At 43.6% G+C, this 12678-nt stretch overlaps 1 long non-coding RNA gene across 1 annotated transcript in view; it reads left to right on the forward strand.

Annotated features, from left to right (window-relative positions):
• The window catches only part of LOC149436715 (uncharacterized), an 80726-nt gene that overhangs the window by 12524 nt on the left and 55524 nt on the right, over nt 1–12678 (forward strand). Inside the window, exon 2 of the long non-coding RNA XR_016308268.1 lies at nt 4907–5043. This is a non-coding gene — a long non-coding RNA (uncharacterized LOC149436715). The remainder of the gene's footprint in view (nt 1–4906; nt 5044–12678) is intronic.

Below are 12678 nucleotides of genomic sequence, written 5' to 3' on the forward strand. Positions count from 1 at the left end.
ATTCACCCTTTCCTGTCTCCACTCACCCTCTCCTGTCTTCACTCATCCTCTCCTGTCTTCACTCATCCACTCCTTTCTTCACTCATCCTCTCCTGTCTTCACTCACCCTCTCCTGTCTTCACTCACCCTCTCCTGTCTTCACTCACCTTCACATGTCTTCACTCACCTTCACCTGTCTTCACTCACCCTCTCCTGTCTTCACTCACCCTCTCCTGTCTTCACTCACCCTCTTCTGTCTTCACTCATCCACTCCTGTCTTCACTCATCCTCTCCTGTCTTCACTCATCCTCTCCTGTCTTCACTCACCCTCTCCTGTCTTCATTCATCCTCTCCTGTCTTCACTCACCCTCTTCTGTCTTCACTCATCCTCTCCTGTCTTCACTCATCCTCTCCTGTCTTCACTCATCCTCTCCTGTCTCCACTCACTCTCTTCTGTCTCCACTCTTTCTCTTCTTACCACACTCACTCTCTTCTATCCACATTCACCCTCTTCTCTCTGCACTCACCCTCCTCTGTCTACATTCACCCTCTCCTGTCCTCATCCACCCTCTTTTGCCCCACTTACCCTCTTCTATGCACATTCACTCTCTTCTATCCACATTCACCCTCTCCTGCCCCCACTTACCCTCTTCTGGCCACACTCACCCTTTCCTGCCCCCACTCACCCTCTTCTGGACACTCACCCTTTCCTGCCCTCACTCACCCTCTTCTGGCCACACTAACCCTCTTCTGCCTTCACTCACCCTCTTCTGTCCACATTTGTCTACATTCACCCTCTCCTGCCCCCACTCACCCTCTTCTGGCCACACTCACCCTCTCCTGCCCCCACTCACCCTCTCCTGGCCACACTCACCCTCTCCTGGCCACACTCACCCTCTTCTGGCCACACTCACCCTCTAATGCCTCCACTCACCCTTTACTGTCCACATCTGTCTACATTCACCCTCTTCTGGCCACACTCACACTCTTCTGGCCACACTTACCCTCTTCTGTCCACATTCACCCTCTCCTGTCCGCATACATTCTTTTCTCTTCAGACCATGTGTCCTACATCCTGAGCTAATTAAGCTTTGAATTCTTTAGATCCTTTGATTTACTAAAACTGGAGCACTCAGAATCTGGTGCAGATGTGCATGGGAGCCAATCAGCTTCTAACTTCAGCTTGTTCAGTTCAGCTTTGACAATAAAACCTGGAAGCTGATTGGTTTCTCTGCAGAGCTGCATCAGATTTTGCACTCTCCAGTTTTAGTAAATAAACCCCCACGAGTCACCTCTGCAGAGCAAGGGGTTCATTTAGTTTGGGCCAGGTGATAGCTATTTAAAAAAACTAGCTGGAAAAGCAACAGTGAAATTTATCTTTGTTATTTGATATATTATGGCCATGTTGTATCCATGTACACAAGGTATATTTTTCTTCGTTAACTATGGTCCCTCTTTAGGACGTATAGTTTTTTTCCTTGGAAGCCCTGAAGAAGAGCATGTTATATGACCCCCCAAACATGGTGGAACTTTTATTAAGGTTCTGTGCCTACAGGCCTTTTTTGAGGTCCAAACTGCATATGTTCTTCTACAAGTCAATAAGAACACAAAAGCAGCTCGATTCAGGTTGATGCAGCTAAGAAAAAGGTCAAATGTAGGTGTAATGTACCTGTCAATGAACCCAAATGATGTTAGATGCATCTCACACTGATCAGAACTGCTAGAGGAATGCATCAGAAATCTAACTGCATTTCCACATTAACATGAGCCCAACGCCTGTAGATGCCGGTCGTAAAACAAACCCTTTAATATCTGATGACTGTGGGCTTCCCTACAGGATAGTTTATTTATTTATTATTTATTTCAGGTACTTATATAGCACCGTCAATTTACTCAGTGCTTTACACATATATTGTACATTCACATCAGTCCCTAACCCTCAAGAGGCATACAATCTAAGGTCCCTAACCCTCAAGGGGCGTACAATCTAAGGTCCTTACCCCTCAAGGAGTGTACAATCTAAGGTCCTTACCCCTCAAGGAGCGTACAATCTAAAGTCCCTAACTCACATTCATACATACACATACTAGGGCCAATTTAGACAGGAGCCAATTAACCTACTAGTATGTCTTTGGAGTGTGGGAGGAAACTGGAGTTTTTAGGGGAAAGGGGAAAACGGTTTGCAGCACACCACTAACTTCTGTTTTTTCAGCTAAGATGTAGAAGCATCTAATGCAGTGGTTCTCAACCTGTGGGTCGTGACCCCTTTGGGGGTCGAACGACCCTTTCACAGGGGTCGCCTAAGACCATCAGAAAACACATATTTCCGATGGTCTTAGGACCCGAGACACCGCTCCTCTATCCGTCTCCAGGCAGGTCCGTCCACATGCAGATACGCCCACATACGAGTACCCGGCGTGATGACATCATTGCGCCAACCCCATCACATACACCCCGTACAAATACAGGTGTATGTGACAGGGTTGGTGCCATAATGTACTTATGTGGACCAGTCACTCATGTGCAAAGAGCAGCTACTGTGTAGAAAGCAGCTACTGTGTAGAAAGCAGCTACTGTGTTGAAAGCAGCTACTGTGTAGAAAGCAGCTACTGTGTTGAAAGCAGCAGTATTGGAGATAAAAGGACACTTCATGAATTATATTTATAATTGTTTTTGTGATTAATCACTATGCTTTAATTATGTTCAGTTTGTAACAATGAAAATACATCAGGCATATCAGATATTTACATTTCGATTCATAATAGTAGCAAAATTAGTTATGAAGTAGCAACAAAAATAATTTTATGGTTGGGGGGTCACCACAACATGAGGAACTGTATTAAAGGGTCACGGCATTAGGATGGTTGAGAACCACTGATGTAATGGATGTAGAAGCATCTAATGCAGCGGTTCTCAACCTGTGGGTCGCGACCCCTTTGGGGGTCGAACAACCCTTTCACAGGGGTCGCCAAAGAACATCAGAAAACACATATTTCCGATGGTCTTAGGAACCGAGACACCGCTCCTCTATCCGTCTCCAGGCGGGTCCGCCCACATGCAGATACGCCCACATACGAGTACTCGGCGTGATGACATCATTGCGCCAACCCCATCACATACACCCTGTACAAATACAGGTGTATGTGACAGGGTTGGCGCCATAATGTACTTATGAAGACCAGTCACTCGTGTAAAGAGCAGCTACTGTGTAGAAAGCAGCTACTGTGTTGAAAGCAGCAACTGTGTAGAAAGCAGCAATATTAGAGGTAAAAGGACACTTCATGAATTATAATTATAATTGTTTTTGTGATTAATCACTATGCTTTAATTATGTTCAGTTTGTAACAATGAAAATACATCAGGCATATCAGATATTTACATTTCGATTCATAATAGTAGCAAAATTACAGTTATGAAGTAGCAACAAAAATAATTTTATGGTTGGGGGTCACCACAATATGAGGAACTGTATTAAAGGGTCGCGGCATTAGGATGGTTGAGAACCACTGATCTAATGGATGTAGAAGCATCTAATGCAGCGGTTCTCAACCTGTGGGTCGCGACCCCTTTGGGGGTCGAACGACCCTTTCACAGGGGTCGCCTAAGACCATCGGAAAACACATATTTCCGATGGTCTTAGAAACCGAGACACCGCTCCTCTATCCGTCTCCAGGCGGGTCCCCCCACATGCAGATACGCCCACATACGAGTACTCGGCGTGATGACATCATTGCGCCAACCCCATCACATACACCCTGTACAAATACAGGTGTATGTGTCAGGGTTGGCGCCCTAATGTACTTATGTGGACCAGTCACACATGTGTAAAGAGCAGCTACTGTGTAGAAAGCAGCTACTGTGTTGAAAGCAGCTACTGTGTAGAAAGCAGCTACTGTGTAGAAAGCAGCAGTATTGGAGGTAAAAGGACACTTCATGAATTATAATTATAATTGTTTTTGTGATTAATCACTATGCTTTAATTATGTTCAGTTTGTAACAATGAAAATACATCAGGCATATCAGATATTTACATTTCGATTCATAATAGTAGCAAAATTACAGTTATGAAGTAGCAACAAAAATAATTTTATGGTTGGGGGTCACCACAACATGAAGAACTGTATTAAAGGGTACACCGCTCCTCTATCCGTCTCCAGGCGGGTCCACCCACATGCAGATACGCCCACATACGAGTACTCGGTGTGATGACATCATTGCGCCAACCCCATCACATAGACCCTGTACAAATACAGGTGTATGTGACAGGGTTGGCGCCATAATGTACTTATGTGGACCAGTCACACATGTGTAAAGAGCAGCTACTGTGTAGAAAGCAGCTACTGTGTAGAAAGCAGCTACTGTGTAGAAAGCAGCTACTGTGTTGAAAGCAGCTACTGTGTTGAAAGCAGCTACTGTGTAGAAAGCAGCTACTGTGTAGAAAGCAGCTACTGTGTTGAAAGCAGCTACTGTGTAGAAAGCAGCTACTGTGTTGAAAGCAGCTACTGTGTAGAAAGCAGCTACTGTGTAGAAAGCAGCTACTGTGTTGAAAGCAGCTACTGTGTTGAAAGCAGCTACTGTGTTGAAAGCAGCAGTATTGGAGGTAAAAGGACACTCATGAATTATAATTATAATTGTTTTTGTGATTAATCACTATGCTTTAATTATGTTCAGTTTGTAACAATGAAAATACATCAGGCATATCAGATATTTACATTTCGATTCATAATAGTAGCAAAATTACAGTTATGAAATAGCAACAAAAATAATTTTATGGTTGGGGGTCACCACAACATGAGGAACTGTATAAAAGGGTCGCGGCATTAGGATGGTTGAGAACCACTGATCTAATGGATGTGTTTGGGTTCTTTAAAATATATAGGTATACATTGTATACATTTGTTTTTCATAGCAAACATTTTCTTTTTAGGTTTATTGGTCTCACACGCCAACAATGGACAGCTACGCGATGCGCATTTTTGTAGAAAGTGGTTGAAGATTGGCATTCATTGAGATCTGTTTACATTTCTTGAAGATGACAGTCTGAACAGCTGTCTGGCTGACAAGGTAATTTTCCTAGCTTCAATACAACCTTTTATCATTGGGTCGTGTCTCCTTTTCAGGCTCATCTCTTCCCTGCGCTGAGAGATTTTAATATTCCCTTAACAAAGACCATAAATAATCACCTCCATATATCATGTAAACACCTATTAGGCTGTGAGCACTCTACATGTGCCCTTAAACAAGGCTGCAAACGATCCATCTCCTGCTTGTCAATCAAAGGCTGGGATTGTTCTACTTTGAAAAAAGAATTGAACACTAATAGAATTGTCACATATACAGGCATTGGTAAAAGATTTAAAGGGCCTATTCAGAATTTTCGAAGACGCCTGCCTTCTTGCCAGTCTTAAGCTCATCAGCCGCGATTCTCAAAGGGAAGGCTTATGGGATTTTTTTCCCCTGGAAAATCGGATTCTCGCTAATATTTTCTAAAGGTTGCGAAGACGGAGAGGCCCTTTTCTTCAAATAACATGGGTGAAAGCTAACAAGAATGATTCTAGCAGCCTCTAGGTCTTTCATACTTTCTGCAAAGCAGTCTACAGTCATTGACCAGCTCGCATCCTGATAATTCCTCAATCAAACATCTTTCTAAGGAAAGGATGACGCATTGCAACTGGAAATCATATAAACTTGTGCCTACAGAGAGAATGGTGCAGATATTTTAGAAAGAGACAACCACAACAGGGCTGTCGGAAAATGCAAGTATTTCCAATTGAGTGCGTTTTTCAAAAGGCTTTTGTAATACCCATACATGTTCTCCATTTACAATTAGCAGATCTCCAGGCAAACAGTTAAATACACAGATTATCTATAAGAGGTCTGTTTTACCTGCCATAGGATTTGTATGTCTGTCTATCCAGTTTGGAGATATACACAGCTCTGCCACAAAGCACATCTCTGTCTGGCAGGGTAGGAGACTTCATTTGTTGCTGTTAGGTCTTGTCCCTTCCCCAGCCAGTGGCTGGAAAGTAAAAGGAGAAGCAGCAGAGTGATGAGCTCCCCTCTCTGTCTTTCTGCTCTGTCCTTCTATCAGCATATTCTGTGTCATACATGAGCACTGCAGCACAGCTGATTGGCTCCTTGTGCTGCTTCTCCCCACCTCCAGCCTGTGCTCTACTGTACAAAGAATTGCACGAGGTTGATACAAACTCTAATTCAGGTATCTACACTGTTTGTATTAATAAATAACCATGGAGTAAGGAATACATAGTCTAATTCATTTGTGTCTTTAATAGCTGCCTATAATTCAGCTTTAAGGCCCATTGACGCTCTTGTGGTTTGGAAAACACATACATTTTTGCTTGAAGTTTGCATGCATTTTTACTGAAAGTGTTACTAAACCCAGGACCCTGCATTCACTATATCTGGTCTCCCCGGACCCTGCATTCACTATATCTGGTCTCCCCGGACCCTGCATTCACTATATCTGGTCTCCCCGGACCCTGCATTCACTATATCTGGTCTCCCTGGACCCTGCATTTACTATATCCGCTCTCCCTGGACCCTGCATTCACTATATCTGGTCTCCCAGGACCCTGCATTCACTATATCCGGGCTCCCCGGACCCTGCATTCACTATATCTGGTCTCCCCGGACCCCGCATTCACTATATCTGATCTCCCTGGACCCTGCATTCACTATATCCGCTCTCCCTGGACCCTGCATTCACTATATCTGGTCTCCCCGGACCCTGCATTCACTATATCCGGTCTCCCCGGACTCTGCATTCACTATATCCGGTCTCCCTGGACCCTGCATTCACTATATCCGGTCTCCCCGGCCCCGCATTCACTATATCTGGTCTCCCAGGACCCTGCATTCACTATATCTGGTCTCCCCAGACCCCGCATTCACTATATCTGGTCTCCCAGGACCCTGCATTCACTATATCCGGTCTCCCCGGACCCTGCATTCACTATATCTGGTCTCCCCAGACCCCGCATTCACTATGTCCGGTCTCCCTAGACCCTGCATTCACTATATCTGGTCTCCCCGGACCCCGCATTCACTATATCCGGTCTCCCCGGACCCTGCATTCACTATATCCGCTCTCCCCGGACCCTGCATTCACTATATCCGCTCTCCCCGGACCCCGCATTCACTATATCTGGTCTCCCCGGACCCTGCATTCAAAAAAAAAAATTAAATAGCACCAGGGGGCACCAATCGATACCATGAGGTGTACTGCATTTATGAATTTTAAATTTGTTCTTTGTGAATGGGGCAAAGCTGAGTGTTAGACTAAATTCTGTTAAGGTGTTACTAAACCCCGGACTCTGCATTCACTATATCTGGTCTCCCCGGACCCTGCATTCACTATATCTGGTCTCCCAGGACCCTGCATTCACTATATCCGCTCTCCCCGGACCCTGCATTCACTATATCCACTCTGCCCGGACCCTGCATTCACCATATCTGGTCTCCCCGGACCCTGCATTCACTATATCTGCTTTCCCCAGACCCTGCATTCACTATATCCGCTCTCCCCGGACCCTTCATTCACTATATCTGGTCTCCCCGGACCCCACATTCACTATATCTGGTCTCCCTGGACCCTGCATTCACTATATCCGGTCTCCCCGGACCCTGCATTCACTATATCCGCTCTCCCCGGACCCCGCATTCACTATATCTGGTCTCCCCGGACCCTGCATTCACTATATCTGGTCTCCTCGGACCCTGCATTCACTATATCTGGTCTTCCCGGACCCTGCATTCACTATATCTGGTCTTCCCGGACCCTGCATTCACTATATCTGGTCTCCCACAGTACACACAACATGGAAATGCAATTATTTTAGTAAATATAAACTGCTAAAACCTTTTCTCATCAGCAGTATATAGCAGTCTTGTGACTTCTTTCAGTATTCAGCAGAGCACTGGTCAAAGCTTGTAGGAGGAGTTTTTTTTCTGCTCCATGAGAATGCAGAACCCCTGACTTCTCTCTGGACAGTGATGGTTGGCCCTGTGCTGATCACATGCTCTCTCCCAAGAAAAAAAACAACCTCTCTAGCAATACACACTAAACTGAGCATGTGCAGAATGGCATACGGTTCAGTCTCTCTTATCAGGAGATAAGACGGGGACATTTGAACAAGGGTAGGATCAGAGAAGACAGGATCAAACTGCCTTTTTACACAATGCAGAGGATTAACCCCTTAGGTTCCACAGTGAGTATAACAAGCATGCTTTACTCCATCTACAGACTGATTGTACTGTTGTGGGTTTAGTAACACTTTAATTTGCTTGAGGTCTGCGTGCTTTTTTCTTATGGTCTGCATGCTGGGCGAGGGTGAGGGGGTTGAAGCATTGTGGAAACCAGGGGGTAAAAAGCTACAGGCTGCATTTTTATAAACTGATTCCCACTTAAACACATAGTCTATTACTAACGCCATGCTGTCGAGTATTACATGCTGTTTCTCTGAGGTTTGGTTTCTTACCAAATTGTAGGTAACTGCAACAGTGGAAATAACTCCTTAAAGCAGAACTTGTATGTATCTAAAGACCAAAAACTGAGAAACACTATTTAATATGCTGGTAATATTCAAAGCAAACCCTCCCATTCTTCCATGTTTCCATGCTTTAGTGTGAAGAAATCACTTTAAAAAGCACCCCCTAGCATTTCTAGCTACGGCCATCTTGAGTAAGGGTCAGGGGCGGACTGACAACTCATGGGGCCCCCAGGCAATAGGGGATCATGGGGCCCCTGTGTCCTTGCCCAAACTCAAAAAAGCCTATGAAAAAGGTACCAGGGAAATCTCATGGGGCCCCCTACTGACCCCGGCCCTCGGACAGTGCCCGAGTTTCCAAACGGTCAGTCCGCCCCTGGTAAGGGTACATGATTCGTGTAGCATTTACTTTCTGGAATCCATCTGCCCTTTGCTCAGGAATGCAGGCTGGTGGGTGTGCTTAGCTGAGAAAGCTCCTCCTCCGGATGAAAAAGAAAAAATGCCCCTGAAGGCTCCTGGGATGCATGACATCATTTTGACCTAGGCCAGAAAGCAACTAAAGAGATGTAAAAAAAATGTTTTAAAACAAGTGACTATAATATACCTTCCTGTCTACTTACTAATGCTAATAGCATAAGGATTAAAAATAGTTCATGTTGATGTCCAACTGTTCTCATAGAGCTCCATTATATTTGTGATAATTGTAGCGATACCAGTTTTCACCAGAAGGTGGCAGCGAAGCTATAATGGTTTAAATCAGTTTAATTTACTTTATTTATTATACTTTGTCTTTTTAATATAACATCTAAATACTGTAGGATTGGCAGGGTTTTTAGTATGTATCAGGGTTTTTAGTATGTATCAGGGGTTTTAGTATGTATCAGGGGTTTTAGTATGTATCAGGGGTTTTTTGCATTTTGTTACATTAACAGTATTAACATTCTTGATATAGACGATGTTTCAAAATAATTTTTAAGACATCTTTTACTCATATTTGTCTACACTGGGACGTAGCTGTACTGTGAAAGGTGTACCCAAATTTGGCAAGCAGAGGGCATTTTTCTAAATTCAGAACTTTGCTTACTCATGTCACCATGACTAGTGGTGTGATAATAGGTATTATTTAATGCGGAACTCATGGGGTCCCCGGGCAACAGGGGATCATGGGGCCCCTATGTCCTCACCCATGCTCAAACCACACCCAAAAAAGCATATGAAAGGTACCAGGTGCATCTTATGGGGCCTCCTACTGACCCCGGACCCTCGAGTTCCCAAATGGTCAGTCCGCCCCTGGCAGAACTCTACCTGAAAAGAGACGTTCCGATTATCCTCTGCTCCCCTCTTCTCATTGCTCTTCTTTTTTTTTTTTCTAGTTTCGAGTCAAAACTTAGCCGTTTTCACTTATGCCCCTCCCCCACACCTCCCCCTGCCTGCAACCACCTAGGACACATCACAGGTCCTAGGAGGCTGCAGGACCATTCAGAGAGCGCAGTGGGTGTCATGCATGCGCAGTGTGGTGAAAGCTGTGAGCCAGCAGGAAGTCACAGCTGGTTTCCCACAAGTCACTGTGGTGGCTCCAGGGACCCAAAGACAGGTGAAAAACCAGACGGGTGAAGAAAGCACTGGATCCCTGGGCTGCTAAGTGTCTTTTTTTTCTTTTTCTAACAGTCAGAAGCGACAGTATTTGTAGCTGTTAACATTTATTATTTTTTTTAAAAGACTGGAGCTCCTCTTTAAAAAATAGTAGGAGAGGTGAAGGAACAGATCCACAGAATAAATGAAGCAGAAGCAGGGAGATCTTTGCATTGCAGGTCCTCAGGTACAGATTCATCTCCAGCAAGGAGAACAGTGGGAAAAATCTCACTCCAAAACTATTATTACCTGTAGTCAGAGGCAGCAATGCCTTAGACGATCTGCAGATATACAATGCCTTATACTGCTGATATACAGTTATTAGAACAGTCAGACAGTACACTCCTTTCTTTTCAGAAGTAATTTAGGAATTCAGGACAAAAGGTACTGTTTAGGCACAATTTCCAGATAACACTTTTTGAGTTCAGGCCTACCTTAAATAAATTCCAGGGGACAAGAGTAGATTTGGTGGATTTGCACACTCTGTATGTAAGAGAAACAGACACTTGGTCAGACCCCAGGCTCTGACAGACTAATGCAGGCCATAGACAGGGAGAAAACCGGCTGCTTTTTTTTTTTGGAAAAATGAAAAATTGGTCGTTCAATCAGCCGACGTTACCACCATTGGTAAAAAAAAGTCGGCTGATTTTTGTCCCATCTATGGCCGGCAATTATGTAGAATATGCAGAAGAAGAAGAATTAGAATATGAATAAAAAGAAGAAATAGAATATGAAGAAGAAATAGAATATGAAGAAGAAATAGAATATGCAGAAGAAGAGGAAATAGAAGAAATAGAATATGAATAATAAGAAGAAAAAGTTGCAACATTGTATCTATTTGTATCCATTTCGGATACAGATGTTTCTATTCAGATAAAATAGATACAATGTTGCTATACTTTTAAATGTCAAATATAATATCGGACTGAAATTCTTTTTTTTCTGCTTCTTCATATTCAATTTCTTCTTTTTCCTCTTCTTCTTCATATTCTATTTCTTCTTTTTCTTCTTCTTCATATTCTATTTCTTCTATTTCTCCCTCTTCTTCATATTCTATTTCTTCTTTTTCCTCTTCTCATATTCTATTTCTTATTTTCTTCTTCTTCATATTCTATTTCTTCTTTTTCTCCTTCTTCTTCATATTCTATTTCTTCTTTTCCTCTTCTGCTTCATATTCTATTTCTTCTATTTCTTCTTCTGCTTTATATTCTATTTCTTCTTGTGATACATATTCTATTTCTTCTTCTCATTCATATTCTATTTCATTCCTTTTCTTCTTTTCCTTCTTCTTTCATGTCACTGCTCATACACATTTTTTAAAATCGGAAAAAAAGATCGTCAGATTTGTCCATTATTGCCGTGAAAATCGGCAGAACGACAAATTTGGCAGATTATTTTCCAGCAGGACCGATAATTGAAAAGGGCAAAAATCACTAAAAATGGCCGACCGATTATGGCACTAACGATCCGAAATCGGACGATTTTTTCTTTTTTCGGCCGATTTTCGGCCGTTTTTCATCCCATCTATGGCTCGCATAAGAAGGAGAAGCTGAGGGAGGAGTGGAGAAGCTGAGTAGGAATACATTACCTGGGAATCCAGAAGACAGTTACTGTGAAGGAAATTAGCTGTGAAAAATCCCATCCTGGCAAGTATAATATATTGGAATTTACCATAACCTGTATCAGATGGATTAGCATTAGGGATGAGGGGAAACCACTGAGATTCCATTCACTGAGGGTTCTAAAAATCCATACAAAAATAGTTGAACCGTGAATTTCGCTACAAACCATGTTGAAATCAATGGGAGCTTGATAAGCAATTGTGGCCTCTAGTGGGGTTGCTGGGCAGGCTATTGCCACACGTATAGCGCGGGGAGTTGAGCTCCGTTGTGCTGATTAAAATATATAAAGTAAACATATGGGGATGGCGGTTGTTTTGTGGCCCCTTGGGGACCAAATGAAATGTGGACAAATCCTTTAAATTGCAGGATTATGTGATGGCATAATCCTGTACATGGTGTCATGGAACCATGCGGTTTTCAATGACAGTAGGCTTTGCTGTGGATTTGTTTTTAATCAGCACTCCTGTACTGGATGTGGCTGGATTGATCGGCCATGTTTTGTGCAACCCTAACCACCACTTTGTCCTGCTGGACCTGCTAGCCCAGCAATGGGCAAACTACGGCCCGGCGGACCTTTTAATCCGGCCCGCGGAGCGTGATGTGAGGCTGTCAGGATGTGTGTGTAGGCGGGGCAGCGTGATGAACGTGAGGGGAGCTAGGCTCCTCTCACAGTCCGCCCTGAAGACCAGAACGGTGCGGGAACACGGCGAGAGGAACGTGCGGAGCAAAGGTAAGTAAATTGACACAATATGGGGAATGAATTACTATATGGGGGACTTACTATAGGGGGGATGAATTACTATATGGGGGATGAATTACTATATGGGGGACTTACTATAGGGGGGATGAATTACTATATGGGGGATGAATTACTATATGGGGGACTTACTATAGGGGGGATGAATTACTATATGGGGGATGAATTACTATATGGGGGA

Source organism: Staurois parvus, unplaced genomic scaffold (genome assembly GCF_062004578.1).
Source record: "Staurois parvus isolate SC_StPar_1 unplaced genomic scaffold, SC_StPar_1.0 ptg001349l, whole genome shotgun sequence".
In the NCBI taxonomy this organism is placed as follows: Eukaryota; Metazoa; Chordata; class Amphibia; order Anura; family Ranidae; genus Staurois; species Staurois parvus.